This window comes from Cherax quadricarinatus, chromosome 79, assembly GCF_038502225.1.
Source record: "Cherax quadricarinatus isolate ZL_2023a chromosome 79, ASM3850222v1, whole genome shotgun sequence".
Taxonomy (NCBI): Eukaryota; Metazoa; Arthropoda; class Malacostraca; order Decapoda; family Parastacidae; genus Cherax; species Cherax quadricarinatus.
Window position 1 is genome coordinate 20,813,039 of NC_091370.1, and position 16,289 is coordinate 20,829,327.

The following is a 16,289-nucleotide window of genomic DNA, read 5'->3' on the forward strand; positions in this document are numbered from 1 at the left end:
TCATTTTCAGTGTAAATGTTCCCTCAGGCAACTCCTCATAAGGTCCATTTTTCCACACTCCCAATGCAGCTGAGTGGATTTTTCCATAGTTACGGAAAACTGCTGCCACATCATGCTCTGTTGCCTCAAATGGTACATTCCTTACTTTTACCCACGTCACGTAACTCGACACATCATGTAGGCATACCTCCACTACAGTGTTCACGGCCAGTCTTCTCTCTTGATATTTGTTAACGATGCTGGAGTAGAAGCCCTCCTCCTTAAACTTGATGAAGATCCTTGTAATTCCATTTATGGCTACTCCATACAATTCTTCATTCGGTATACCATATACCTCGCCGATGATCGTAGGCAGGAGCACCTGCATCGCTGAACTTGTAAGCATACCACGAACTAATTCGACGCACACCATATTTACATGGCGACCATGTCTATCTGCCATTTTGAATATTCAAAACAGAGAAAACTGCGCAGAAAGCCAGTCTAGACAGGAGTGTCTGCGCAGCAGGTCCGCATTTCCCAATAGCAATGCGAACAATGATCTTGCTTCTTAGGACCCTTTCAAAGATTTTTATGATATGGGATGTTAGTGCTATCGGTCTGTAGCTCTTTGCTATTGCTTTACTGCCCTCTTTGTGAGGTGGGGCTCTGTCTGTTGTTTTTAGTAACTGTGGGATGACCCCCGTGTCCATGCTCCCTCTACATAGGTGGTAAAAGCTAGTGATACGGGGGCAGAGTGAATGGGCATGTCTGTGAGGGAAAAGTTCAATAGATAGGAGTAGCGATATAGTAACAATAGTTTCATTGCCGGCTACTAGTTAAGGTAGGGTAAGTCCAGCTCCCGCTATCCCCCCTCCCCTTTTTCCCCCTCCCCAAAAGTGATAGTTTGCTTGCCAGCTACTTGTTAAGGTAAGGTAAGTCTAGCTCCTGCTGTTCCCGCCTTTTTCCCTCCCCACCCCGAAAGTGATAGTTTGATTGCCAGCTGCTTGTTAAGGTAAGGTCAGTCTAGCTCCCGCTATCCATTCCCCTCCTTCTTCCCCCACCCCGAAAGGTGACGTGTGGGGCTCCGGTCCAAACAGTAATCACTAGACTCACAGCTCCCAGCACTACTGTAAGTACATGCCTGCCTTGTATTCTAGTGGATTTATTGGTTGAAAGCTTCACTTTTGACCAATAATAAACTTAGTCTTTTCAGCCTTGCTCTAAGTTGACTGTTGCAATAATCACCACGTCTTTTAGGTATTGTACTTATCATGGAGAGTGATTTCTTAAACAGTGGGTAACCTGTCTATCTTTTCAGCTTGGATGACAGAGAGGGTCACCTGTCAATCAACGAGTAAAATTGAAGGAGACGGACTAACGTCCTGGAGACGTCCCAGGTTGTAGTTACTTGCCTGTGCACATGTATGAAGAATCAGGATGTAACCCCTCATAATTACAGCGGTCAAGAACCTGATCTCCTGTCATCGGGAAAGATTATTTACGGCCACTAGAACGAGCCAGTGGGTTGTCACCAACACCTGCGACCCCCCCCCCACATCATCAGCAATGGCTACGATTGCAACAACATGCAGTGTCACCAACACCAGACACACAAGTTTTTAGCGTTGAATTCAGATATCATTTATATTTTTTTCATTTTTCATTTTCTTTAATGTAGGATTAATATTTCATATTTAAGTGTTTTATATTTTATATTTTCTAAATAATAAATTGTTTATATTTGTCAGTTTTTGTTCTTTTTCTATTCATTAATTTTCCTAAGGAGGAGCCAGCTTTGGTAATACTGACTGAAGTTGTTACAGAGCTGAGTAAGCCTTCACAAGTGGCGACCTTGCCAGGATCAACTCTACAGAATCAAGATTCAACTCCATCTCGAATCTACCATTGGAACTTCAATGCCGCATACCACAGACGGTTACCACCAGCCATGAGTAATCATTCTCTATGGTAGGACTACAGTACAGGTATTTAAAAGATTTGGTGATTGTTATAGTCTCAATTTATTGTAAGTCAAGCCAGGCAGGATATAATATTTAATTCTGCCACCTAATTTTGTGTGAGCTTGAAACACTTTGGAGGATTAGACTCTAGGGACCCGAGATTTTCCAGTGACAATTTGTTTCATTGAGCTCCTCATTATATCAAGGGAACTGTCATAGGACACTCTTGATTTGTTGGTGAGAAGATTGGATGGTCAAGGGACCCCATTCTACTTACTGTTTGCTCAGAGCCGGCATAGAACCCTTCGTTTTCATTAATACATTGTTTAATTGAAGTAGGAATCGAGTCCTCTGATTTATTTACAGTTTGAGCGGAGCAGGAATTGAACCCTCCATTTTCTTTAATACCCGTTTCATTTTCCCCTGGTAGTTTAAGTTATTCTTGCAAATATGGAGGAATACCAGTTTTGGATGAACGCTGGAAGTAAGTTAGGAATAACAGGGAAAAATTTTAAATCTTTCATTAGTGCTAAAATCCAGGAAAGACTTGAAAGAGAGAGAATAGAAAGAGAAAGAGAGGATAAAAGGGAAAGAGATCGAATTGAAAGAGTTAGTTAGTTAGTTTAATATGTTTATTATGCACCCCATACCCATCCTGTGGGCGGTAGTCAAAAGATTACAGAGGTACATAATGGGTCCAGGGACTGGGCCTCAAAGTTTTGATAGCTGAGCAAGTTACAGAGGTAATGAATTCACAATTTACAAAGGTAATGAACTCACAATTTACAAAGGTAATGAACTCCAGGTAGGTCTAGTCACAATCATGACAAGTTACAAAGGTATTTACAGATTACAGAGGTACACAATGGGTCCAGGGACCGGGCTCCAAAGTTTTGATGGCTGAACTAGGTACAAGGTAATGAACTCACAAGAAAGAGAAAACCAAGATAGACAGTTAGAAAGAGAGAGAGAGAAGACAAAAAGGAGCGTGATAAAGTTGATCGTGAGGAGAGAGCTTAAGTATGTGAAGAACAAGTTAAATTAAGGGAACTTGAGGAAAGAGCAAAGGATAGAGAATATGAGTTAAGGGAGAGAGAAAAGGATCGCGAGCTTGAACAAGCTCGCCTTGAATTAAAGAATAAAAAGTTAACTTTCTCACAACAGCAATTAGATGGAGTAATGGAACAACGTGCAGCTAGTGCACATATTCCAACACCTAATTTACCTCCCTTCACAGAGGGGGAAGACATAACTTTATGCATTATCAGGTTTGAAAATACCGCTACCCTCTGTGAATGGCCTGCTGACACCTGGGTTACCAGGTTAGGAATGTTATTTTCTGGTACCGCTTTGAATATCTATGCAACTTTGTCACAGGATATCATATGTAATTATAACCTACTGAAGAAGGCAATCCTTAAAGCATATCAAAAAACCACTAATTCTTACAGGAAAGATTTCAGGTATACCACCTTACAGCCTAGCCAGAACTTTCAGCAGTTACAGGTAACACTCTTTCGTTTGTTCGACTTTTGGATAGAGAGTTCAGGAATTGATCACAGTTATGAATCTCTTACAGACTTCATGGTTGCTGACCAGTTCCTGACAGCTCTTCCCCATCAGATACGAACATTCATCAGAGAACGTAACCTGATTAAAGCTGAGGAAGTTGCTGAGGCTGCTGACCTGTATGCTGAGGCTCACAATTCCTATAAAAACCTAAAGGGATCGAACCCTAAGGGCAAGGGTTCATCAGACCTTAAGAAATCAAAGCCTCTAGTGGAAAGTAAAATGACTTCTTTTATTCCTGTTTGTCATTTGTGTGGTGTTAAGGGACATAAACGTCCAGATTGTCCTTCTAAGAAGGTCCAAAAAGTTGGAAGATGTTTAAAGACTGTAATGACCAAGCACCCTTCTGCTCAGGAACAGTTAATGGACTTAATGTATCTACCATTTTACGAGACACTGGAGGCACATGTATAGTCATTTCTGATAAGCTGTTCCCTAACCTTGAAGAAACTCATTCCTCTGCTATACTTTCAGACTACTTGGGCCGTTCGGACATTTTTCCTACCATCCGTTGTTACATTAGGTCTAAATGGTTCACAGGTTGGTCTGAAGCCGTACTAGCTCCCATCACTTCTTGCTCCGTACTAATAGGTAATGTAAAAGGTGCCATTCTTCCTTCTGAGGTTGACCTTTCATCATCAAAGGCGGACACAAGCTTTTCAGATACTCTTCCTGTAGAGTCAGAGAAGCCCCTCGAAAGTTCAGATGAGATAATGTCTCGTGAGATTCATGTGGGATTAAAAACCAGTGATGCTACTCTCGAAAGCGAGGTAGTAGGATCACCGGTTCACTTGTTAGATGAAAGTGAAGATATCACCTCCGATACCATAAATGTCTTGACTAGGGCTCAGACCAAAGCCCAGGCTTCTCCTACTGTCCATCCTTTGATTTTTCCCTGACTTTAAGCCTTTAGATATATCGAAGGACTCCTTTGTCAATTTACAACGTAATTGCCCCTCCCTTCAGAATTATTCCTGTTAACCCTTTGGGGCCTAGTTCCTAGGCCTTTTGTGTATCCATATGCTCTCGCGCTACCGTCCACAGGATGGATATGGGGTGCACAATAAACTAGCCACTTCGGTGGCAAAATCTAATCTCTAATCTCTTCAGAATTGCCATAATGCCGCTAAACAAAATCAAGTTATTCAAAGGAAAAACTTTTCATATAAATTTGAATATATAAAAGGTATCTTGTACAAGTCAGTATTCAAATTAAATTCAGATGAGATAGACTATTCCATCTTAGTTGTTCCAAGTCAATGCAGAGAGACTGTTCTTAAAATGGCTCATGACCTGCCAGTGGCCGGACATTTCTCGCATCGTAAAACCTTAAATAAAATTAGGGAAACCTATTTTTGGCCAAAAATGTCCTCAGATGTCACTACCTATTGTAGATCGTGTAAAGTTTGCCAACTGTCATCCTCCCGAGGTACCAGGCGAGTACCTATGGTCAAAATGCCAGTCTTTATGGTACCTTTTGAAAGAGTAGCTATTGATATCGTTGGTCCTTTATCACCACTTTCATCTGGGGGACATAGATATATATTAACATTAGTTGATTATGTTTCGAGTTTCCCTGAAGCCGTTCCCTTAAAGACCATAACTACTACAGAGGTGGCTGAAGCCCTTTTGTCCATCTTCTCCAGAGTGGGCATCCCTAGAGAAATTTTGCCTGACCGTGGGACACAATTCACATCTGACTTAATGCAACATCTATACCAACTTCTGGGAGTGAAGCCTCTCTTCACCACACCCTATCATCCCAGCTGTAATTGGAGGATTGAGCGCCAGCATTCGATTCTAAAGTCCATTTTAAGGAAACTTTGCTCCCTTAAACCTAAGGAGTGGCATCGTTACCTACCCTGTGCTTTGTTTGCCATGAGGGAAGTTCCCAGTGACTCTGGGGTTTTCACCTTTTGGTAGACAGGCCAGAAGTCCACTGTCCATCTTTCATGACTTACGGACTAATGAGAAGGTAAATGCTGAGGTTCAGTCTTCTTACCAGTTTCTCCTTGACCTTAGTTCCAAACTTGAGGAGACCTCTGACATAGTTTCGAAAAACTTAAGCTTGTCAATGGACCAGTACAAAACCTATTTTGATTCCAAAAGTCAGAGGAGAAGTTTTAAAGTAGGAGATGAAGTTCTGGTACTTTTGCCTATCAAGTCAAATAAATTATTAGTAGCATGGAAAGGTCCATATAAAGTATTAAAAATTTGTGGGAAAGTTGACTACCTCATAGAAGTCAAGGGGAAACCTAAGCTTTATCATATCAACATCCTTAAGAAATATTACCGAAGAAATTCGGTTAACTGCCTTTACAACTTTGACTTAGTTTTTCCACACGAACTTGATAAGACAACCGAAGAATGTAAATTGTGTGTAATTGACACCTCTAACTTAGACTATGATGAAGAACTACACGACTTGGTGACTCTTGACCACTCAGGCGCAACCAACATTAATATTAATGAATCTTTGGATGACCATAAGAGACATGAACTACTTCAATGTGTGAGTAACTTTTCAGACATATTTACTGATATTCCAGGTGTTACCTCCACGGTAGTCCATAAGACTTAGTGACGGACAATCCTATCAAACGGAAATTATACCCAGTTCCAATTCACCTTAGGGATGCATTTAAACGAGAGGTAGACAGATTATTAAAACTAAAGATCATTGAACCTTCAGTATCTGCATATTGCTCACCAGTAGTCATGGTTAAGAAGGAGGATAATTCATATAGACTTGCTATTGACTTCAGAGGCCTTAATGCTATAACTCGGTGGGATGCTGAACCTATGCCCTTGATAGATAGCGATCTACACAAATTTTATGACTCTTCCTTCTTTTCAGAGATTGATATTGCGCAGGCATATCATCAAGTAATGTTAGATCCTTCTTCTAAGCAGTACACCGCTTTTCCTACACACCAAGGACTGATGCAATATAGAACTATGCCCTTCGGTTTGGTAACTGCCTGTGCTACCTACGTGAGACTGATGAGAAAGGTCTTGGGTAATATGCCAAATGTTTCAGTTTATTTTGATAACATTTACGTAATGACATCCACACGGGGCGAACATATCCAAACATTAACATCAGTTTTGCGTAGGTTACACTCACATGGCCTCACTGCCAAGCCGAAAAAATGCTTCCTTGGGTATAACAAGATTAGATATCTTGGACTGATACTTTCTAATAACACTCTGCAGCCTCTCCCCAGTACTATCAAAGCTTTATTAGAATTCAAATTCCCCAAGAAGCTCATGCGTAGCTTTCTTGGTTCTGTAAATTTTTATGCGCGGTTTATCCCAAACCTTACTGATCTTACAGGCATCTTATCCGAGTTCCTTAAAAAGTCTGTGAAGGAACCTCTTGAACTTTCGAACGTAGCTCGGGAAAAGTTTAATGAGATTAAAAGTATCTTTTCGAAAAACCCTATACTTAAGATTCCAGATATTAATAAAACATTTTGTTTAAGAACTGATGCCTCCAATACTGGCTTAGGAGCGGTGTTACTACAATACCATGATGGTACTCACTTCCCTGTATACTTCCTAAGCCAGAAACTCCTTCCCGCAGAAACGAGATGCTCCACAATAGAAAAGTAATGTTTAGCCCTTGTGTGCGGTATCTCCAAACTTAAATTTTATTTGCTGGGAAAAGAATTCATTTTAGAAACTGACCACAAACCTTTGATATACCTAGAAACTTTTAAGGGAACCAACAGTCGCCTCTTGAGGTGGACATTGGCACTCCAGGCTTTTAAGTTCCATATTGTGTATATCAATGGTTCATCCAATTATTTCTCTGACTGGTTAAGTCGTGACAGTCAGTAGAAGATTTGTTGCCTTACGCGACTTCCACATGTTAGAACTTTTTCCTCGCCTATTCGTCTTATACTCCTTGACTATAAGTCTTGGTATGGGGGAGAGTGAGGGAAAAGTTCAATAGATAGGAGTAGCGATATAGTAACAATAGTTTCATTGCCGGCTACTAGTTAAGGTAGGGTAAGTCCAGCTCCCGCTATCCCCCCCCCTTTTCCCCCTCCCCGAAAGTGATAGTTTGCTTGCCGGCTACTTGTTAAGGTAAGGTAAGTCTAGCTCCCGCTGTTCCCGCCTTTTTTTTCCCCCCCACCCCAAAAGTAATAGTTTGATTGCCGGTTGCTTGTTAAGGTAGGGTCAGTCTAGCTCCCGCTATCCCTTCCCCTCCTTCTTCCCCCCCCCCCAGAAAGGTGACGTGTGGGGCTCCGGTCCAAACAGTAATCGCTAGACTCACAGCTCCCAGCACTACTGTAAGTACATGCCTGCCTTGTATTCTAGTGGATTTATTGGTTGAAAGCTTCACTTTTGACCAATAATAAACTTAGTCTTGTCAGCCTTGCTCTAAGTTGACTGTTGTAATAATCACCACGACTTTTAGGTATTGTACTTACCATGGAGAGTGATTTCTTAAGCAGTGGGTAACCTGTCTCTTTTCAGCTTGGATGACAGAGAGGGTCACCTGTCAATCAACGAGTAAAATTGAAGGAGACAGACTAACATCCTGGAGACGTCCCAGGTTGTAGTTACTTGCCTGTGCACATGTATGAAGGATCAGGACGTAACCCCTCATCATTACAGCGGTCAAGAACCTGATCTCCTGTCATCGGGAAAGATTATTTACCGCCACTAGAACGAGCCAGTGGGTTGTCACCAACACTTGCGACCCCCCCCCACATCATCAGCAATGGCTACGATTGCAACAACACGCAGTGTCACCAACACCAGATACCCAAGTTTTTAGCATTGAATTCGGATATCATTTATATTTTTTTCATTTTTCATTTTCTTTAAAGAAGGATTAATATTTCATATTTAAGTGTTTTATATTCTATATTTTCTAAATAATAAATTGTTTGTTTGTCAGTTTTTGTTCTTTTTCTCTTCATTAATTTTCCTGAGGAGGAGCCAGCTTTGGTAATACTGTCTGAAGTTGTTACAGAGCTGAGTAAGCCTTCACAATGTCATTTATCGCCTGTTCGAAGTCATTTGGCGTCAGGATAACATCAGATAGGCTTGTGTTAAACAAATTCTCTGGCTCTCTCATAAAAAATTCATTTTGATCTTCGACTCTCAGACTGGTTAGTGGCTTGCTACAAACTGACTCATATTTGGACTTGAGTAGCTCACTCATTTCCTTGCTGTCATCTGTGTAGGACCCATCTTGTTTAAGTAGGGGCCCAATACTGGATGTTGTTCTCGATTTTGATTTGGCATAGGAGAAAAAATACTTTGGGTTTCTTTCGATTTCATTTATGGCTTTTAGTTCTTCCCGCGATTCCTGACTCCTAAAGGATTCTTTTAGCTTAAGTTCGATGCTTGCTATTTCTCTGACCAGTGTCTCCCTACGCATTTCAGATATATTGACCTCTTTTAGCCGCTCTGTTATTCTTTTCCGTCGCCTGTAAAGGGAGCGCCTGTCTCTTTCTATTTTACATCTACTCCTCCTTTTTCTTAGAGGAATAAGCCTTGTGCATACATCGAGTGCCACCGAGTTAATCTGTTCTAGGCATAAGTTGGGGTCTGTGTTGCTTAGTATATCTTCCCAGCTTATATCAGTTAGGACTTGGTTTACTTGGTCCCACTTTATGTTTTTGTTAGTGAAGTTGAATTCGGTGAATGCTCCCTCGTGACTAATCTCATTATGTCGGTCTGGGGCTCCGCGCATAGATGACTGAACCTCAATTATGTTGTGATCTGAGTATATTGTTTTTGATATGGTGACATTTCTTATCAGATCATCATTGTTAGTGAAGATGAGGTCAAGTGTATTCTCCAGTCTAGTAGGCTCTTTTATTTGCTGGTTTAAATTGAATTTTGTGCAGAGATTTAAAAGCTTGCGTGAGTGTGAGTTTTCATCAGAGCTGCCTCCTGGTGTTATTACTGCAACAATATTATTTGCTATATTCCTCCATTTTAGGTGCCTTAAGTTGAAATCCCCCAGGAGCAAGATGTTGGGTGCAGGAGTTTACCTGGAGTTACCTGGAGAGAGTTTCGGGGGTCAACGCCCCCGCGGCCCGGTCTGTGACCAGGCCTCCTGGTGGATCAGCCCCTGATCAACCAGGCTGTTGCTGCTGGCTGCACGCAAACCAACGTACGAGCCACAGCCTGGCTGATCAGGAACTGACTTTAGGTGCTTGTCCAGTGCCAGCTTGAAGACTGCCAGGGGTCTGTTGGTAATCCCCCTTATGTGTGCTGGGAATCAGTTGAAAAGTCTCGGGCCCCTGACACTTATTGTATGGTCTCTTAACGTGCTAGTGACACCCCTGCTTTTCATTGGGGGGATGGTGCATCGTCTGCCAAGTCTTTTGCTTTCGTAGTGAGTGATTTTCGTGTGCAAGTTCGGTACTAGTCCCTCTAGGATTTTCCAGGTGTATATAATCATGTATCTCTCCTGCCTGCGTTCCAGGGAATACAGGTTTAGAAACCTCAAGCGCTCCCAGTAATTGAGGTGTTTTATCTCCGTTATGCGCACCGTGAAAGTTCTCTGTACATTTTCTAGGTCGGCAATTTCACCTGCCTTGAAAGGTGCTGTTAGAGTGCAGCAATATTCCAGCCTAGATAGAACAAGTGACCTGAAGAGTGTCATCATGGGCTTGGCCTCCCTAGTTTTGAAGGTTCTCATTATCCATCCTGTCATTTTTCTAGCAGATGCGATTGATACAATGTTATGGTCCTTGAAGGTGAGATCCTCCGACATAATCACTCCCAGGAGCTGGAAGATTTTCCAGACAGTGGTCAATTTTTAACAGCTGTTCCTGGAATTGCTGGGATGTTGCATCCAGAGGCTTGTAGACTACCACAATGACTAGGTTTTGGTTCTCGACCTTTACTGCTAAAACTTCCACTACATCATTTGAGGCATTTAGCAGTTCTGTGCAAACAAGTGACTCTGCAATGTACAGGCCAACCCCCCCCCTTTTGACTGTTCACTCTGTCACATCTGTATAGGTTGTAACCTGGGATCCATATTTCGTTGTCCAAGTGATCCTTTATGTGGGTCTCAGTGAAAGCCGCGAACATTGCCTTTGCCTCTGCAAGCAGTCCACGGATGAAAGGTATTTTGTTGTTTGTTCCTGGCTTTAGACCCTGTATATTTGCCAAGAAGAATGTTATCGGACTGGTGGTGTTGTTGGTACTGGGGGGGGATTTTTTTTTCCGGCATTAGTATCTGTATCTGTTGGTTTGGAGTGGAGGCCATCGACTGTGGTTAGCCTCCAGGAATGACTGGATTTGGTGTACGATTTCTGCCATTTCCTGCCAGTTTTTTTCCTTCCTGGCACTAAAAAACCTCTCCCTCTAGTAGAATTGCAGTAAATCAACCATTCAAATCACTATGAAGCTGTGTGTAGTCTGTGGTCAGTCAAACAAACGGGCTTCCACATGCATAAATTGTCATTTTTGTGGAAATTGGTGTCACGCCCCTTCTGTATATATCCAAGAACTAGCTACAAGCAGTATTAAAACAGGGAAGTGTTTTTGGGTATGCCCTAATGAGATAAATCTGTGGACTAAAATCACAAGGGTATTAAAAGAGGTCAACATCAAAGCTGCTTTCATAGAAAACCTGGAAGCTTTCTATAACAGATGGGAACATAAAAAGTCTGGGCTGAATGGTACTGCCCTTGATACTGGCCATGTAGTCAGAAACTGTAAGGCTGGAGATGATGTCCTGGTAGTCAGTAAATGTGGGGCTGATAGTGCTGTCCTGAGAGACAGTAATGGTGAAGCTGGAGGTGCTGTCCTGGGAGACAGTAATGGTGAAGCTGGAGGTGCTGTCCTGGGAGACAGTAATGGTGAAGCTGGAGATGCTGTCCTGGGAGACAGTAATGGTGAAGCTGGAGATGCTGTCCTGGGAGACAGTAATGGTGAAGCTGCAGATTTTGTCCAGGTAGTCGGGAATTATACGCAGGAAGGAATACATATAAATGACCTCATAGGGGACAGGAGACATAGTAGGGAAACAAGTGTAGTCAAAGATAAGATAAAACCAATATTGCAAACTAGAAATACCGCAGGAAATAGCAAACAAGAGGACTCCACTAGCAATAGTGAGGATATATTACCAAAAACAACTGGTGGGAGCTCCATTGTTGGTGCTAGGGAGGACAGAAGTAAGACAGGGAAACATGCACGAACAGGGAATAGAGTCACAGAAACCCAAGGCAAACGGAAACCAAGCCTGTGCACATACTATGCACTCGGTATCTGCTGGCATGGGAAATCTGGAAAAACAGATGGGACGTGCAACTATGACCACCCTAGAAAATGCCATGCCCATATGACAACAGGAAAATGCAAACTCCCTTCCTGTAAGCTTTTTCACCCTGAACTGTGTACCTCTTCAGTACAGGAAAGACTGTGCTATAACTTAAATTGCCAGGCATACCATCTAAAGGGGACAAAAAGATACAAAACATCCAGGCCATGGGAAAACCTGGGTAGCCACAGCCACTCAAGAGGGAGAGGTTTTTTAGTGCCAAGAAGGAAAAAAAACTGGCAGGAAATGGCAGAAATCGTACACCAAATCCAGTCATTCCTGGAGTGGAACCACAGTCGATGGCCTCCACTCCAAACCAACAGATACAGATACTAATGCCGGAAAAAAAAATCCCCCCCCCCCAGTACCAACAATACCACCAGTCCGATAACATTCTTCTTTGCAAATATACAGGGTCCAAAGCCAGCAACAAACAACAAAATACCTTTCATCCGTGGACTGCTTGCAGAGGCAAAAGCAATGTTCGCGGCTTTCACTGAGACCCACATAAAGGATCACTTGGACAACGAAATATGGATCCCAGGTTACAACCTATACAGATGTGACAGAGTGAACAGGCAAAAGGGGGGGGGGTTGGCCTGTACATTGCAGTCACTTGTTTGCACAGAACTGCTAAATGCCTCAAATGATGTAGTGGAAGTTTTAGCAGTAAAGGTCGAGAACCAAAACCTAGTCATTGTGGTAGTCTACAAGCCTCCGGATGCAACATCCCAGCAATTCCAGGAACAGCTGTTAAAAATTGACCACTGTCTGGAAAATCTTCCAGCTCCTGCACCCAACATCTTGCTCCTGGGGGATTTCAACTTAAGGCACCTAAAATGGAGGAATATAGCAAATATTATTGTTGCAGTAATAACACCAGCTGGGAAGATATACTAAGCAACACAGACCCCAACTTATGCCTAGAACAGATTAACTCGGTGGCACTCGATGTATGCACAAGGCTTATTCCTCTAAGAAAAAGGAGGAGTAGATATAAAACAGAAAGAGACAGGCGCTCCCTTTACAGGCGACGAAAATGAATAACAGAGCGGCTAAAAGAGGTCAATATATCTGAAATGCGTAGGGAGACACTGGTCAGAGAAATAGCAAGCATCGAACTTAAGCTAAAAGAATCCTTTAGGAGTCAGGAATCGCGGGAAGAACTAAAAGCCATAAATGAAATTCAAAGAAACCCAAAGTATTTCTTCTCCTATGCCAAAGCATTTATTGTGGAGGAGACGGAAAAAAAAAATAGAGAAGCTAGATACAGCGATTGATAAACAAAGGTGGAGGCTCGACCGTTCGTCATTGTAGGAGTGCCAGCAGTCACCGGCTCTTCAACACGCAAGTTATACTTTTGTATCAATCAAATCACATATTACTCGGGTAGATAATTTCCAGTAGATCCTTCATGTGTTAGCTCAAATCACCGACCAGTATGGTTTAAATAAGTGACCCACTGATCAGATCAGATAGACTGGTCCGAACCCTTGACTGGTCCGAACCCTTGACTGGTCCGAACCCTGGACTGGTTTCAAACGGTTTCGTTGTGCACCACCTAGCAGGTTATTAATAGAATATTCAAGAGGTTGCTAGTAGAATTGCAGTAAATAAACCATTCAAATCATTATGAAGCTGTGTGTAGTCTGTGGTCAGTCAAACAAACGGGCTTGCACATGCATAAATTGTCATTTCTGTGGAAATTGGTGTCACGCCCCTTGTGCAGATATCCAAGAACTAGCTACAAGCAGTATTAAAACAGGGAAGTGTTTTTGGGTATGCCCAAATGAGATAAATCTGTGGACTAAAATCACAAGGGTATTAAAAGAGGTCAACATCAAAGCTGCTTTCATAGAAAACCTGGAAGCTTTCTATAACAGATGGGAACATAAAAAGTCCGGGCTGAATGGTACTGCCCTTGATACTGGCCATGTAGTCAGAAACTGTAAGGCTGGAGATGATGTCCTGGTAGTCAGTAAATGGGGGGCTGATAGTGCTGTCCTGGGAGACAGTAATGGGGAAGCTGGAGGTGCTGTCCTGGGAGACAGTAATGGTGAAGCTGGAGGTGCTGTCCTGGGAGACAGTAATGGTGAAGCTGGAGATGCTGTCCTGGGAGACAGTAATGGGGAAGCTGGAGATGCTGTCCTGGGAGACAGTAATGGTGAAGCTGGAGATTTTGTCCAGGTAGTCGGGAATTATACGCAGGAAGGAATACATATGAATGACCGCATAGGGGACAGGAGCCATAGTAGGGAAACAAGTGTAGTCAAAGATAAGATAAAACCAATATTGCAAACTAGAAATACCACAGGAAATAGCAAACAAGAGGACTCCACTAGCAATAGTGAGGATATATTACCAAAAACAAATGGTGGGAGCTCCATTGTTGGTGCTAGAAAGGATAGAAGTAAGACAGGGAAACATGCACCAACAGGGAATACAGTCACAGAAACCCAAGGCAAACGGAAACCAAGCCTGTGCACATACTATGCACTCGGTATCTGCTGGCATGGGAAATCTGGAAAAACAGATGGGACGTGCAACTATGACCACCCTAGGAAATGCCATGCCCATATGACAACAGGAAAATGCAAACTCCCTTCCTGTAAGCTTTTTCACCCTGAACTGTGTACCTCTTCAGTACAGGAAAGACTGTGCTATAACTTAAATTGCCAGGCATACCATCTAAAGGGGACAAAAAGATACAAAACATCCAGGCCATGGGAAAACCTGGGTAGCCACAGCCACTCAAGAGGGAGAGGTTTTTTAGTGCCAGGAAGGAAAAAAAACTGGCAGGAAATGGCAGAAATCGTACACCAAATCCAGTCATTCCTGGAGTGGAACCACAGTCGATGGCCTCCACTCCAAACCAACAGATACAGATACTAATGCCGGAAAAAAAATCCCCCCCCAGTACCAACAATACCACCAGTCCGATAACATTCTTCTTTGCAAATATACAGGGTCTAAAGCCAGCAACAAACAACAAAATACCTTTCATCCGTGGACTGCTTGCAGAGGCAAAGGCAATGTTCGCGGCTTTCACTGAGACCCACATAAAGGATCACTTAGACAACGAAATATGGATCCCAGGTTACAACCTATACAGATGTGACAGAGTGAACAGGCAAAAGGGGGGGGTTGGCCTGTACATTGCAGAGTCACTTGTTTGCACAGAACTGCTAAATGCCTCAAATGATGTAGTGGAAGTTTTAGCAGTAAAGGTCGAGAACCAAAACCTAGTCATTGTGATAGTCTACAAGCCTCCGGATGCAACATCCCAGCAATTCCAGGAACAGCTGTTAAAAATTGACCACTGTCTGGAAAACCTTCCAGCTCCTGCACCCAACATCTTGCTCCTGGGGGATTTCAACTTAAGGCACCTAAAATGGAGGAATATAGCAAATAATATTGTTGCAGTAATAACACCAGGAGGCAGCTCTGATGAAAACTCACACTCACGCGAGCTTTTAAATCTCTGCACAAAATTCAATTTAAACCAGCAAATAATAGAGCCTACTAGACTGGAGAATACACTAGACCTCATCTTCACTAACAATGATGATCTGATAAGAAATGTCACCATATCAAAAACAATATACTCAGATCACAACATAATTGAGGTTCAGACATGTATGCGCGGAGCCCCAGACCGACATAATGAGATTAGTCACGAGGGAGCATTCACCAAACTCAACTTCAATAACAAAAACATAAAGTGGGACCAAGTAAACCAAGTCCTAACCGATATAAGCTGGGAAGATATACTAAGCAACACAGACCCCAACTTATGCCTAGAACAGATTAACTCGGTAGCACTCGATGTATGCACAAGGCTTATTCCTCTAAGAAAAAGGAGGAGTAGATGTAAAACAGAAAGAGACAGGCGCTCCCTTTACAGGCGACGGAAAAGAATAACAGAGCGGCTAAAAGAGGTCAATATATCTGAAATGCGTAGGGAGACACTGGTCAGAGAAATAGCAAGCATCGAACTTAAGCTAAAAGAATCCTTTAGGAGTCAGGAATCGCGGGAAGAACTAAAAGCCATAAATGAAATCGAAAGAAACCCAAAGTATTTCTTCTCCTATGCCAAATCAAAATCGAGAACAACGTCCAGTATTGGGCCCCTACTTAAACAAGATGGGTCCTACACAGATGACAACAAGGAAATGAGTGAGCTACTCAAGTCCCAATATGACTCAGTTTTTAGCAAGCCGCTAACCAGACTGAGAGTCGAAGATCAAAATGAATTTTTTATGAGAGAGCCACAAAATTTGATTAACACAAGCCTATCCGATGTTATCCTGACGCCAAATGACTTCGAACAGGCGATAAATGACATGCCCATGCACTCTGCCCCAGGGCCAGACTCATGGAACTCTGTGTTCATCAAGAACTGCAAGAAGCCCCTATCACGAGCCTTTTCCATCCTATGGAGAGGGAGCATGGACACGGGGGTCGTCCCACAT